Source organism: Mustela lutreola, chromosome 3, assembly GCF_030435805.1.
Source record: "Mustela lutreola isolate mMusLut2 chromosome 3, mMusLut2.pri, whole genome shotgun sequence".
Lineage (NCBI taxonomy): Eukaryota > Metazoa > Chordata > Mammalia > Carnivora > Mustelidae > Mustela > Mustela lutreola.
In genome coordinates, this window is record NC_081292.1 from 6,593,568 (window position 1) to 6,608,310 (window position 14,743).

Sequence of the window (14,743 nt, forward strand, 5' to 3'; positions counted from 1 at the left end):
TTTGGTAAGAAGATTTAATTTAATTGTATAAACTTTTGATAGTTAGAATTTTTTTGCTTACGCATATTTTATTTTTATTTTTAAAAAGCCATTGTATTCTTTATCTACTATAGATTAAGATCAGGACATATATTCCGATTTTATCTCTAATGCTTTCAACGGAGAAGGATGATGTCACCTCAGATTATGATTTGGGCTGGGAGAGGTGGTAGCCTGAGAAAAGTTATACAATGACTCATATTACAGTAACTGGTCATCTGCTTCATCTACTCCCCCAGATCCCTCATCATATCCAGATACCAGGCAGGCAAGCAGGAATTCTATCTTTCAAGTTCTCTGTCTCAAAATAAATTTGCTCATCATTCAACTTGAAGATGGTCACACTGAAATTCTGCTCTGCAAGTAGTTTGTTAAATCTTAGTCCTGTATATATGAAAGTTTGTCGAATTACTTCCTTGTTTTGCTTCAAGGATGGATTACTTCATCATACTCAATATATTTCTATTTATTTTTCATGTTCCATATTTTTTATTCTTATTTGTAGGAGCTTTATAGAAGCATAAGGGATATACCATGAACTGCACATATTAAATGTACGTGATTTGACACTGGAACATACGCATGTACCCAGGATACCATCACCATCAGTAAGGTAATAGATTGTGCGCTTCAAAAATGTTTAATGTATAGATCGCACATTAAGTATTCTCACCACAAAAGAAGAAAAAAATAGGATACAAGGAAGATGTTGGATATGTCAATAGACTTTTATGGAATAAAGCGATACTAACACTTACAAGCATTTTCCAGCTGCTATCACTCTTAATTTAATAACATGAAAAAGAAGTTTAGGGAATTAGTGACGCATTTAAGGTCACACAGTAAGAAAAGGAGGGAAGACCCAAACCCCATCCTACTGACTTCCAAGACTGATAACTCATTATGACAACAATGTTGCCATAATAAATAAAAGCTATTCCTGTTTCTAGCTACTAGACATTTTCAGAGTCACTGGATTCTCTCCTAGCTGTGAAAAATGTTTTAAGCGTCCTAACAACAATTAAAACATCTACTTCCTTTTTTTTTCTAACTTCATTTTATTTTTTCAATGTTCCAAGATCCATTATTTGAGCATCACACCCACTTTCTCTTCTTTACATGCCACAAATATTTGACCATTACTTTTATTTATTTATTTATTTATTTATTTTTCTTTTCAGCATAACAGTATTCACTGTTTTTACACCACACCCAGTGCTCCATGCAATCCGTGCCCTCTCCAATACCCACCACCTGGTTCCCCCAACCTCCCACCCCCCTCCCCGCCCCTTCAAAACCCTCAGATTGTTTTTCAGAGTCCATAGTCACTGTGCGGATGACTGACCTTTCAACCCATCCAGTCAGGTTGTGATGCAGCATCCCAGTGTAGACATAGACTCAGACCGCCTTTAGATTGGTTTCCTCTCTATATCCTTCAGGGCCTCCCAGGGTAATATTTTCTATGATTTAAATTGAAATGATGAAGGATGCTTATCCTGAAATGAGTCTAAAGCATATGTTTCCACCTCTCTTCGCTATATCCCTGAAATTCAGAACTGTTACATCCAGTCTGATTGTGTCCAGGGCCTGGTGAGGTCCTTTTCTTTCTCTGTTCCCACACAGCAGCTTAAAGCCTGGCACTCTGCCCACATTGTATCATATTTCTTTTCATTTGGAGTTTTGCTTTATTCTCCCCCCTCTGCTATGAGAGTGATTCCCTCCCAGAGCTGTGGAGCTTGGGTGCCATATAAATTAAAATTTAATATGTGTTATTATGATCACTATTATTATCATTACTGTTATTAATAATGTTCTTTTTGGCAGCATTTGGAAGCCATTCCAGCAGTGACATTTGGCTCCCAGGATAATGGATCTTTTTATGTACAGGCTTGTAGACTTGATGCCTGCTGTTTTCATTGCAGAGAGAGCAATTGCCTGACATCAGGAGGCCTGCAGGAGCTGGGAAACTCTACGAGCCTTGGTTGTATTTTCCAATGTGAACCAAATCTCTCTGGATGTCCAAGATGGAAACACTCTGCCACAGTCACTGAAGGAAACAATGAACCCACACAACTATTTATTCATTCATTCATGTAATAAAAGTTCGTTGTTCACTTGTGGACCATTTACATTGTTTTTTTTTTTTTTTTTTAATAAAATAAGGGCAAACACTGTTGTAAATGCTGGGGTTGACAGGGTGGCAGACTGTAGCTTTACTTGCCATTATAGAGCTGAGGGTCTTACAGTAGAGGGTAAACCATAATTGAGACAAGTGCTAGGAGAGTCAGGAGCCTAAGAGTGACGGGCAGTGCAGGTGACAGCGATGGTGTCTCTGAGCAATCGGTGATCAAGTAAGAGTCTGAAGAATAAGGAGGAGTTCACCAAACACAAGAAGAGGCAAGGTTCTAGAGAGACAACATAACATGTGCCAGAGCCCAGTGCGTGAAGATGAGAGCATTTCCTAGCTCTGGCTGTGTTAGAGGAGACTGTGCCAGCAAAGGGATCTGAGGAGGGCTGCCGGCTGTGACCAACAGGGAAGGGATGCAAAACGAATCATCTATGGGTCCTCATTGACCCCACCTTGCTTACACTATAGCAGGGAGATAAGGCACGGCTGACAGTGCACAGGCTAGAAAAAGTATGATTTGATTTTGGAAAAGACAGAGAGAGAGAGTTGACAGCTATAGGCTATCAGGAGAGCTCCCTGAAGGAGGTAGAATTTGAACATAAGGATGACAGTCCAGCTCCCAGATCCATGTTGAGCCTAGGGGGTTTCAGACTGGACACCATCACCCGGAGTTCAGTGTGGGTGTCGGGACAGATGTGTGAGGCAACTGCAAGGCATGAAGCCAGGAAGGGTAATCAAGGAATAGCATTTGAGGAGAAAATGACTCTAAAGGGGAGGCACATCATAGACCCAAGTTGTGGTCCAGATAGAAGAGCCCCATTGCAAGTCGGTGGGGCGGCATCCAGCAGGACACCTGGAAAAGAAAATACGAAAACCAGAAGGTGGTGGGTAGTGCTGGGAAAACTCCTTGGCCACCAGGAAGTGGCTCAAGCCTGTGTTTTCAAGTGTTACAGACTCTGTCGTGAGGGCGGAGAGCGCCAGGAACGACCCATCTGGCCTGGGTGGTTTTTCCATCACCCAGCACAACGCCATGCTGCTCTGGCAAGCCACACTGAAATGAGCATCTAAACCCCTTTTGTTCAACCTCACGTTACTTTATCGCTCTGCCTTGATTTTATTTATTTTCTTGTTTTCACCAAACAGAACTTTCTTGGCCCAGAACAACTTGGCTTTTCCAACCCTGAGGGTATGAGCAAAGCAGCAGTTACGGAAAGAGAAGTCTCTGAGGTCCAATATGCAAATGGCCACATTTTTCATGTGCCTGAGGGTTCTCAGAATCACAACTCCCAATAGCTAAATATCCTCCGGAAAGTGGCAGAACGGAAAATTACTTTTTTTTTTTTTTTTGGAGTGTTTAACCTAATTTATAGAGAATGAATTCCCTTAAACATTTTAAAGATTTTCTGATTCAGATTCACTGCTGGATTACTCTGGAAGTTAAGCCCGAAATTGTTCTTTCTTACTTTCCTACTAACTGGGAATCCTGGGAAGACTGACCTGGAACGACTTGATGCCCTTACACCTGCCCTGGGGACACACGCAGCAACTTCGTGAATTCACATTTCCTTTGTATGATGTAAAAATTCTTTCAAAGATAGTCACATTTTCTAGGATAAACTTGAGGTCATATAAGATCACGCCAATTTCCCAGGTTCATGGAGACCACTTGTGTCTGTCTGATCCCAAGCCTGGTGCTCTTTCTGCTTCATCCTGAGGACTTCTTTCCAGCTGGAGTGCTGGAAGCCTCACCTCCTCTCAGTAGTCACGGCCTCCTTAAAGCTTGAGAACAGTGTGGAGAGAGATACTGAGAAGAGTGTCAGGTATATAAAATCAGTGGCTCCTTCCCTCTGTGGAACCAGGTGAAACACTATTTGTGACCAAACCACCCAATACTTCAGGTGACCTGTGAGGCATTTAAATTCTAGATTTTGGTAGTTGTAGGTAATTAAAAGTTCACTAGAGTGATTGAGTCCCTCATTAATTTTCTTTTTGCATTTATTTACTGCATGCTTTTTCTTAGGCAGTCATGTACCTACCATTTTCTTCCAAGCCCCAGTCTAATTTAACTAGATTAATCCTTTAAGTTAATTTTTGTACATGTTGTGAACCAAGGGTCCACCCTCATTCTTTTGCATGTGGCTATTAAGTTATCCCAGTTGGCCATGTGTTGACATCTACTCTTTCCTCTTTGAATGTTTTTGGTACCCTTGTGGAAAATTAGCTGACCATTGATGTAAGGCTTATTTCTGTACTCTCAATTTTCTTCCGTTAATCTATACACCTACCCTTGTGTCAGGACTGTGCTGTCTTGATTACCATTGCTTTGTAGTAAATTTTGAAATCAGGGAGTGTGAGAGCTACCTTATTCTTTTTTTTATTTTTCAGGATTGTTTTGACAGGATTTTTCTTTTCCATTTTATATTAACCTGAACATCTCAAACTGTGTAGGGAAGTAAATGTTATATCTATTTTTATTGAGCTATAATTGACATGTAATATTATATTAGTTTCAGGTACACAACATGATCTTTTAAAAAATATATTTATTTTAAAGTGAAACAGGGAGAGCTGAGTGGAGTGAGGGGTAGAGGGAAATGGAGAGAGAGAATCCTCAAGTGGACTCCCCCCCCTGAGCACAGAGCCCATTGTGGGCCTCGATCCTAGGACCCTGAGATCACGACCTGAGCTGAAATTAAGAGCCAGCTGCTCAACCGACTGAGACACCCAGGTGCCCCAACATAATTTTATTCTTGTATATATTATGAAATGATCACAATGAGTCTAGTTAACATCCCTTCACACACAGTTACAATTTTTTTCTTGTGAAGAGAACTTTAAAAATCTATTCTCTTAATAACTTTTAAATATACAATATAATATTATTAACTTCAGTCACCTTGCTATGCATTACATCCCCAAGACCTATTTATTTTATAACTAGAAGTTTGTATATGTTGACCAATAGTTGAAGATTGTTATTTGAATTTTATAATCAACTCACTGATTTCTACAAAGAAGTCACCCGGGATTCTCATAGGCATTTATTACACTAAGTCTGTAGTTTAGTTTGGGGGAAATTGCCATCAAAGTTAAGTCCTTTAATTCATGAGTATGGGATGTCTTTCCATTTTTTAGATCTTTAATTATTTTCAGCAATGTTGTACAGTATAGATTTCTCTCTTTTGTCTTTCATTTTTGTTTTTCATTATTGTGAATGGTCTTGTTCTCTGAATTTTGTTTTTAGATCGTTCATTGCAAATGTGTCAGAATATAATTGATTTTTTGTATTGATTTTATCTCACAATCTTGCTAAACTCATTAATCCTAATAGTTTTTAGAGGATTCTTTAAAATGTCCTACATGAAAGATTATGTCACCTGTGAATAGAAATAGATTTACTTCTTCCTTTTCCAATACAGATGCCCTTTATTTCTTTTTCTTGCTTAATTAGCCTGGCCGGAACCTCCAGTAAATGTTTAATAGAAGTGGCAAAACAGACATTCTTATTGTCTTTTTCCTGATCTTAAAGATATGGCATCAAATCTTTCACCATTAAGTATGATGCCAGCTGGGGTTTTTCTGTAGATGCCCTTTATATCAAGTTGAGGATATTTCCTTCTGCTGAATTTTTTCACAAAGCTTTTGGTTATGGCTTAAACAATCCTTGTACTTTATACTCTTTATTTATTTAATCTTGTCTTTTCTCTCTCCCTTCTTTCCTTGTGTTAGCAGGGAATAAAATATATACTAAAAAGTTGGTATTTCCTTGGCTAACATTCTTTCTATATTTCAGAGTTTCTAAAGGCAGGCTGGAACTGGAGACTGAATCTTGCTGAGATTCAATGCTTAAATAAGGACATCCAAGAAAAGATGAGTATAAGTTTCTAGGATAAGTGCAAACAATCTGTAAGAAAGAGCTGATGGCTTAAACTGGCAAGCCAATTATGTCAAGACAAGAGGTCAGCATGAGATCAGAGACTGAAGACTAAGCCAAAAGGTTTAGGAAACAAGCAAGCATAAAACTGAGCCAGGGAACAAACAGCAAAACAAGAAATAGGTAGGAGAGTTCTAGACTTGGTACATGAATCCAGATTGAGTGATCAACCAAGATGCCCTTCAGTGGACGAATGGATAAGGAAAATGTGGTGCATATACACTATGGAGTATTATGCCCCCATAAGAAAGGATGAATACCCAACTTTTGTAGCAACATGGATGTAACTGGAAGAGATTATGCTGAGTGAAATAAGTCAAGCAGAGAGAGTCAATTATCATATGTTTCACTTATTTGTGGAGCATAACAAATAGCATGGACGACATGGGGAGTTAGAGAGGAGAAGGGAGTTGGGGGAAATTGGAAGGGGAGGTGAATCATGAGAGACTATGGACTCTGAAAAACAATCTGAGAGGTTTGAAGTGGCAGGGGCGGGTGGGAGGTTGGGGAACCAGGTGGTGGGTATTATAGAGGGCACGGATTGCATGGAGCACTGCGTGTGGTGCAAAAATAATGAATACTGTTATGCTGAAAAGAAATAAATTTAATTAAAAAAAAAGTTTCCTAACTAAAGGCAAATAAGTAGCTTATGGTAGCAAACCTGGCTGCATCAAAGGCCCAACAATGTGGAGATGAAGCAACATGACCACTCAGAAGGAACAAAAGAGGTGCGCAATATGAGCTGCTTATTCTCAGACACAATGGAGAGAGTGTCCTCCAGTAGCCTAAAGAAAGTTAGAAAAAAGTGGAAATAAGTTTACTCTGGAAATTGTTCAGGTAGCTGTTTTCTCCTTTTAAATTTTGTTTTATTAAATGAGTATTGTAAGACATGCTACAAAAAAAATCCAAATCTAGTAGACTTGCTAAAAAATGAATTTAGTTTGTATGCCTACTAAAATGATCTGTCCTGATACTATAAGATTAAAAAAAAAAGAAGAAGAAATGAATTGCAGTAAAAACAGAATCTTGACACAAAAACATGAAAGAACTGTTCTCCAGAATACTTAATTAAAGTATATTCTGCTTTGAAATTAGATAACCCATGATATATGATTTGCTGAAACTCCATGGCAGCCTGGTCTTGCAATAATGGAATATAGGTCATGGCATCCAGAACGTTTGTGTTCCCCCCAAATTCATAAGTTGAACCCTAATCTCAGTGTGATGATATTTGAATGTGGTGCCTTTGGGAGGTGATTAGACCATAAGCAAGGAACCTCATGGGATCAATGCCTTCATAAAAAGAGGTCAAAGGGCTATCTAACTTTTTTATCTCCCCCTGCCATGTGAGGTCACAGCAGGAGAAAGGCCCTCTGTAAACCAGGAAGAGGGTGTTCACCAAGAACTTGACAATGCTGGCATCCTGATCTCAGATTTCCAGGTTCTGGAACAGTGAGAAAATACACGTTTGTTGTTTAAGCCTCCCAGCCTGTGGTAACTTGTTATAACAGTCAAACTGACCAAGGCATAGGTTATAAGGTTAGAAAGCCAAAGCACCAGGAGAAGGATGAGGGTTTAAAATTATGTAATGCTTTGAGGGGCGCATGGGTGGCTCAGTGGGCTAAGCCTCTGCCTTTGACTCAGGTCATAGTCTCAGGGTCCTGGGATGTAGCCCCACATCGGGCTTTCTGCTCAGCAGGGAGCCTGTTTCCCTTCCTCTCTCTCTCTTTGCCTGCCTCTCTGCCTACTTGTGATCTCTGTCTGTCAAATAAATAAATAAAATTTAAAAAAAAAATTATGTAATGCTTTGAGATCAGGATCCAGACATGAAACCATTTTGGACAGGGGATACAATCTCAGAGGTCAAAGTCTAGAGGCTGGAAGTTGGAGATCAGACTGCCAGCATGGTCTGGTTCTTGGTGGGTGCATCTTCCTGGATTACAGACAGTCATGTTCTTGCTATGCTAGACATGTCTCCAAAGGGAAGGGAAACAAAAGCAAAAAATGAACTATTGGGACTTCATCAAGATAAAAAGCTTCTGCACAGCAAAGGAAACAGTCAACAGTACTAAAAGGCACTGAGCAGAATGGAGAATATATTTGCAAATGACATATTAGATAAAGGGCTAGTAGACAAGATCTATAAAGAACTTATCAAACTCAACATCCCCAAAACATGAATCCATTCAAGAAGTGGGCAGAAGACATGAACAAACATCTCTTCAAGCAAGACCTACAAATGGCCAACAGATACATGAAAAGAAGTGCTCCACATCACTTGACATCAGGGAAATACAAATCAAAATCACAATGAGATGCCACCTCACACCCATCAGAATAGCTAAAATTAACAAGACAGGAAACAACAAATGTTGGCAGATTCAGAGAAAAGGGAATCCTCCTACACTGTTAGTGTGAATGCAAGCTGGTACAAACACTCGGAAAACAGTATGGAGTTTCCTCAAGAAGTTAAAAATAGAGCTACCCTAAAATCTAGCAATCGCACTACTAGGTATTTACCCCATAGGTAAAAATGTAGGGGAGCACCTTCCTCCCAGTGTTCATAGCAGCAATGCCCACTATAACCAAACTATGGAAAGAGTTGAGAGGCCCATCAACAGATGAATGGATAAAGAAAATGTGGCTTATCTATAATGGAATATTACTCAGCCAGAAAAAAAGGATGAACTCTAAACATTTACATTGATGTGAATGGAACTAAAGGGTATTATGCTGAGTGAAATTATCATATGGCTTCACTCATATGTTGAACATAAGAAACAGGGAAGAGGACCATAGGAGAAGGGAAGGAAAACAAAATGGGAAGTCATCAGAGTGGAGAGAAAAGTCACAAGAGACTCTTAACTGTAGGAAACAAACAGGGTTGCTGGAGGGCATGTGGGTAGGAGACTGGGATAACTTGGTGATGGGCATTATAGAGAGCATGTGGTGTGATGACCACTGGGTGTTATACACAACTGATTAATTTTTGAAAAACTTGAGAAATAGAGCTAGAAATTCAAATTCCGTTCTATTCTGTGCCAAAGTAAATGTTTTTTCCTCTGTGTCAATGACTTTATAAAGTATATTCAAGATATTCAGAGCCTCATTTCTTAGTCTAGAGTGTACTGAGGGCAGATCTGTGTCCCAGATGGAGGAGTTAAAAGGTGAAATCCGTGGGGAAAAGGCAAAGTCAAGAGTTTTTCTGGGTCCAAAATTCTGAGTGTTATATGCAACTGAAGAATTACTGAACTCTATATGTGAAACTAATGACGTACTTTATGTTTAATTGATTTTAAATAAAATAAAAAACAAGTCACTGCCTATTCACCCAAATAATTCGACTTTGTTTGGTTATCCTTAGTTGGGAGAAGAATGGATGTATAAGAAAAAGCAGGGTAGCTGGAGGGAACAGAAGTCATTAGAAATCATCCCACTTAGGAATTTAAGGGAAAAATGACTTGCTTATTCCACGAGAAGACGGTTGTGTTTCTGAGTGGCTTCATGCTTTGCTTTTCTTCTGGGAGTCCATTAGCCTCAGATTTACTGTGGGGAGAAGATGCACTGGCCCCCAGTCAGCAAAGATAAGAGGCTTCCTGGCGAGAAATAAACAAAAAAGACAGGAAGCAACGAAGAGGGCCAGAGAAAGAATAGGAGAAAATGCTGTCCTAGCAGCAGTAAATAAATCATTTGCTAAAAAGGATATTTGGCTAAATTGCCTCCCACTGTCTATTCCCACTGGGCATTTTTGGTCAGCAAATGCGGAACATCAAGAAAAGACTTCAGATGCTGGGATATGTTGCCCTGAGAACATGGAGGTTGCAAGGGAGAAGCCATGTCTCCAAAGTGCATGGGGGCTCCATTCATACCTTGCAACTTCTCAGCTGTATGACTTTGGGCTAGAAATAAATCCAGAGGTTGCCATTTATTCATCTGTAATACAGAGACAATGGGGGGGGGGGTGAAATCACATGGTGGTTGGCTCATGGTGCTAGTTTCCTTAACTGCTTCTTCTGATAACATATAAAAGAAAAAAAAATAAGTTGCTTTTTTAGCATGGCCTACTATATTTTCATGAAAGACTTACTAACAACTAAGGCTAATTAGGAGCTTTAAAAAGGGCAGCTGAATCCCTGAAGCTCAGGACTTGGAACCTGTGTTTCCAAGGCCAGTGGTTGAGTCTTGCCTCCTGAATGTTATTAACTGTGTCAGCTTGCTCAGATTGCCTGGCTCTCTAAATATCAATTTCCTAATCTATAAACTGAGGAAAGGGATAGCCATTTAAAAAGATTGCTGTGACTTTTACATGGATGGATATAAATTTGTTTTATAAGCCATAAAGCCCTGTAACAAAAAGTAGCATGTGTGTGTTCTGTGTTGTTTGATGTGATGGTCAGTCAGGCACAGCCACAAGAGAAGGCAGAGGAGAGGCTCAGGAAAACAAAGTTTATGATACCCAAAGGTCCTAGAAACAGGAGAAATGGTGCATAACACAGGGCCACATAGAGAAGAACCAGTGTATTCAGGAAGCAGAAGGGCAGGAGTAAGGGGCAAGACTAAGCACAGATTTTATTGGAGTTTTCACAGGAAAGGCAAGATAGGGCAGGGAAAATATTTTAGGATTAGCTAGTTTGAATGCTTTCAGAGGGTTATAATCTGAATGGGGATGGGTGTCCATAGTTACCTGGTACCAGTAGAGAAATACTGTTTTCTGGGGTGTACAGACCCAGACAGAGAAGATATGGCTCTGGATTTGTTAATTTGCATATCGAAATCATGCTCCTAGATGAGCCCTTTGCTCTAAGAATTAGCTAATTCCTGGAGAGGTAGGTTCTTCTGCAGCAGAAGAGTTTTTAAGATGTCGCAACATCACAAAATACAGGAAGCAAAAGGGTGTGTGTTCGTGCACATGCATATGTCTGGGGCACCATATAGTTTACAGAGGACTTTGGTAATGCTTACAATAACTCTGTGATTCAGTTTTAAGCGATGATGCCCATTTTATAGATGAGGGTCAAATTAAACATGACTACTAATTATGGAGAAAGAATGGAAATTACAGGTGGTCCAAATCGATCTACCTGGTTAATGTTAATCAAAGTCACTAAGCAAATGTTAAGACTGAAAATGCTTGATTTGGTGGATGTGAAACCAAAGGAAAGGAGGATTTCCCAAGTAAAACCATTCATACTTCCAAACACTGTCCTTCCATGTTCTACTCACCCACTCTCTAATCCAAAGACAAAAGATGTAGTTAAGACTTAAGATGAAGTATGTCCTTTATACCTGAACAACATCCTTGTAGCTCTCAGTTTTATCCTCAATGCCTGGTCCACAACTGGTCCATATAATACGCTCTGTAAATATTGGCTGAATGAATGAAGCATTGGGCTGAACATTGAAGTAACTCACCCACAGTCTGGCTCCACCTACCAAACTGTCAGTTCTGGGATCTTGGACCAGACACTAGAGGAAACAGACAAAATACTTTTTTGGTTTTCTAAGGGTGCTGACAAATGTTGGCATCCAGGGATTCAGACAAAACAGAGATAAATCTTTTTTGTCCTGTTCAAACTCTGACTCTATGACTCCATTTCTTTTCTTTTTTGACATTCAGTTTTAGAAAAGTTTTTGCTTACAAAGCAGAGAACCCAGAGAACTTAAATAAAATCTCTAGTTCCTTCAACTTACTATTGCATCTCTCTCTCTTTTTTTCTCTTCTTTCTTACACCTTCCTTCTCTCACATTTGCCTTTCTTTCTCTCTGTCCCCACTTTGACACTGATTCTTATTGAAAGATGGAAATAATTGAGATTTTGTCTCTTGAGGATATGAAGACTTTATGAGGATTAAATTAAATAATATGTGTAATGAGTTTATCACAACAATTACCACATAGTAAGAGCTCAAGAAATGGTTTATCATTATCCCCATCGTATTTAACACTTAAAACAATCTTAGCAGGTAAAGAAGTGACTCACCCAAAGCCAATTACTAAAATTGGACCTGGATACAGGTCTTCTGATTATAGAGTCTATAATGACCCATCTTCCCAGGCTGGAAGAAAAGACAGAAAGATGCATGGGACCGAGCGTGCCCCTGAGACATATAGAAAAGTTGCTGGAAGGAACCAATCAAACCACATAAGGTGAAGCCTAGTGCCATCGATAAGGCACAATACAACTACTACTTACAATAGAAGTGGACAAGGGACCTCGGAGAGCCAAGCTGTAGGAAGTATCAGGACTAGGGACTAGGTTACACTCAAGTCAGAGGGATTTCTACAGGCTAGAACATTTAGAGATACAAGTCTGCAAGGAAAGAGAGGAAATAGTTAGTCTGGACTGCATTCACCAACAGGAACTGGGGCCAATAACTTGGGGAAAGAGAACAAACCTGAATAAAGCTATATCATATAGACAGGCTCTCCAAGGGTAAAGATCAGAAGAAAATGTGAACTATTAATAAAAGATATACTTTACTGATTTTTTCATATTTTCAGGTGCCTTATATTGTGGGGTTTTGTTGTTGTTGTTTTCTAAGATTTTATTTATTTATTTATTTGTTAGAGAGAGAGAGAGAGTGAGTGCATAAGCAGGCAGAGTAGCAGGCAGAGGCAGAGAGAGAAGCAGGCTCCCTGCCAAACAAGGAGCCTGATGTGGGACTTGATGCCAGAACCCTGGGATCATGACCTGAGCTGAAAGCAGTGACTTAACTGGCTGAGCCACCCAGGCATCCCCTTATATTGTGGTTTAATTTTAATTTATTTCTAACATCATCTCTTTAATGTGGGTATAATTATTTCTGATAGCCAAAAATACTTAGACTTGAAAAAGGTAAGTAATTTCTCTTAAATTGTCAATAAGTATATGAGAGAGCTAGAAATTCCAGTTGGCTTCCCAGGCGAATTCTACCAAACATTTAAAGAACTAAGATCCATTCTTCTGAAGCTGCTTCAAGAAATAGAAATGGAAAGGAAACTTTCCAACTTGGTCTATGAGGCCAGCATTACCTTGCTCCTAAAACCAGATAAAGAACCCATCAAAAAGGAGAATTACAGACCAATATCTCTAATGAACATAGATGCCAAAATTCTCACCAAGATACTAGCCAATAGGACACAATGGCACATTAAAAGGATTATTCACTACGACTAAATGGGATTTATTCCTATGCTGCAAGGTGGTTCAACATATGCAAATCCATCAATGTGATACATCACATTAATGAAAGAAAGGACAAGAACCATATATGATTCTCTCAATTGATGTAGAAAAAGCACTTCACAAAATACAGCATCCTTTCTTAAAACTCTTTCTGGTATAGGGATAGAGGGAACATATCTCAGTATCATAAAAGCCATCTACAAAAGCCCACGGAAGATATTATTATCAGTGGGGAAAAGCTGAAAGCATTTTCCCTAAGGTCAGGAACCTGACAGGAACACAATATGCCCACTCTCATCGCTGCTGTTCAACATAGTAATAGAAGTCCTAGGCTCAGCAATCAGACAACAGAAAGAAAGAAAAGGCATTCAAATTGGCAAAGAAGAGTCAAACTCTCACTCTTCACAGATGACATAAAACTTTATGTGGAAAACCCAAAAGACTCCACCCAAAATTGCTAGAACACATACAGGAATTCAGTATTGTGGCAGTGTATAAAATCAATGCACAGAAATCAGCTGCATTCCTGTATACTAACAATGAGATAGAAGAAAGAGAAACTGAGGACTCAAACCCATTACAATTGGACCAGAAACCACAAGATACCTAGGAATAAACCTAATCAAAGAGATAAAGGATCTGTAGTCCAAAAACTCAGAACATTTATGAAAGAAATTGAGGAAGACATAAAGAAATGGAAAAACATTCCATGTTCATGGATTAGAAGAATAAATACTATTATAATGTCTATGCTACCCAGAGCAAACTACACATCCAATGCAATCCTTATCAAAATACAACCAACACTTTTCACAGAACTGGAACAAATAATCCTAAAAATTGTGTGGAACAAGAAAAGACCTTGAATAGCCAGGGAAATCTTGAAAAGGAAAACCAAATCTGGTGGTATCACAATGCCAGACTTCAAGCTATATTACAAAACTGTAACCATTAAGACAGTATGATACTAACAAAACAAAACAAACAAACAAAAAACCCAAAAACAGGCACATGGAACAGAATAGAGACCCTCAAATTTATGGTCAAATAATCTTTGACAAAGCAGGAAAGAATGTCCATTGGAAAAAGGATAGTCTCTTTAATAAATAGTGCTGGGAAATTGGACAGACACATGTAGAAGAATGAAACTGGATCAGTTTCTTATATGATACACAAAGAGAAACCCAAAATGGATGAAAGATCTAAATATGAGACAGGAATCCATCAAAATCCTAGAGGAAATCATAGGCAGCAACCTCTTTGACTTCAACCACAGCAACTTCTTGCTAGATACATCTCGAAAGGGAAGGGGAAACAAAAGCAAAAATGAAGTACTGGGACTTAATCAAGATAAAAAGTGTCTGCATGGCAAAGGAAACAGTCAAAAAAACTAAAAGGTAATCTGCATATTTGCAAATGACATACCAGATAAAGGGCTAGTATCCAAGGTCTATAAAGCACTTAACACACACAAAAA

At 39.0% G+C, this 14,743-nt stretch overlaps 1 long non-coding RNA gene across 1 annotated transcript; it reads left to right on the forward strand.

The window, feature by feature from the left end:
- The first annotated feature begins 543 nt into the window (after nucleotides 1-543).
- LOC131828000 (uncharacterized) lies at nucleotides 544-2,153 on the forward strand. Its single transcript, XR_009352174.1, has 2 exons — nucleotides 544-652; nucleotides 1,962-2,153. It is a non-coding gene; the product is annotated as an uncharacterized LOC131828000 (long non-coding RNA).
- Nucleotides 2,154-14,743: the final 12,590 nt, after the last annotated feature.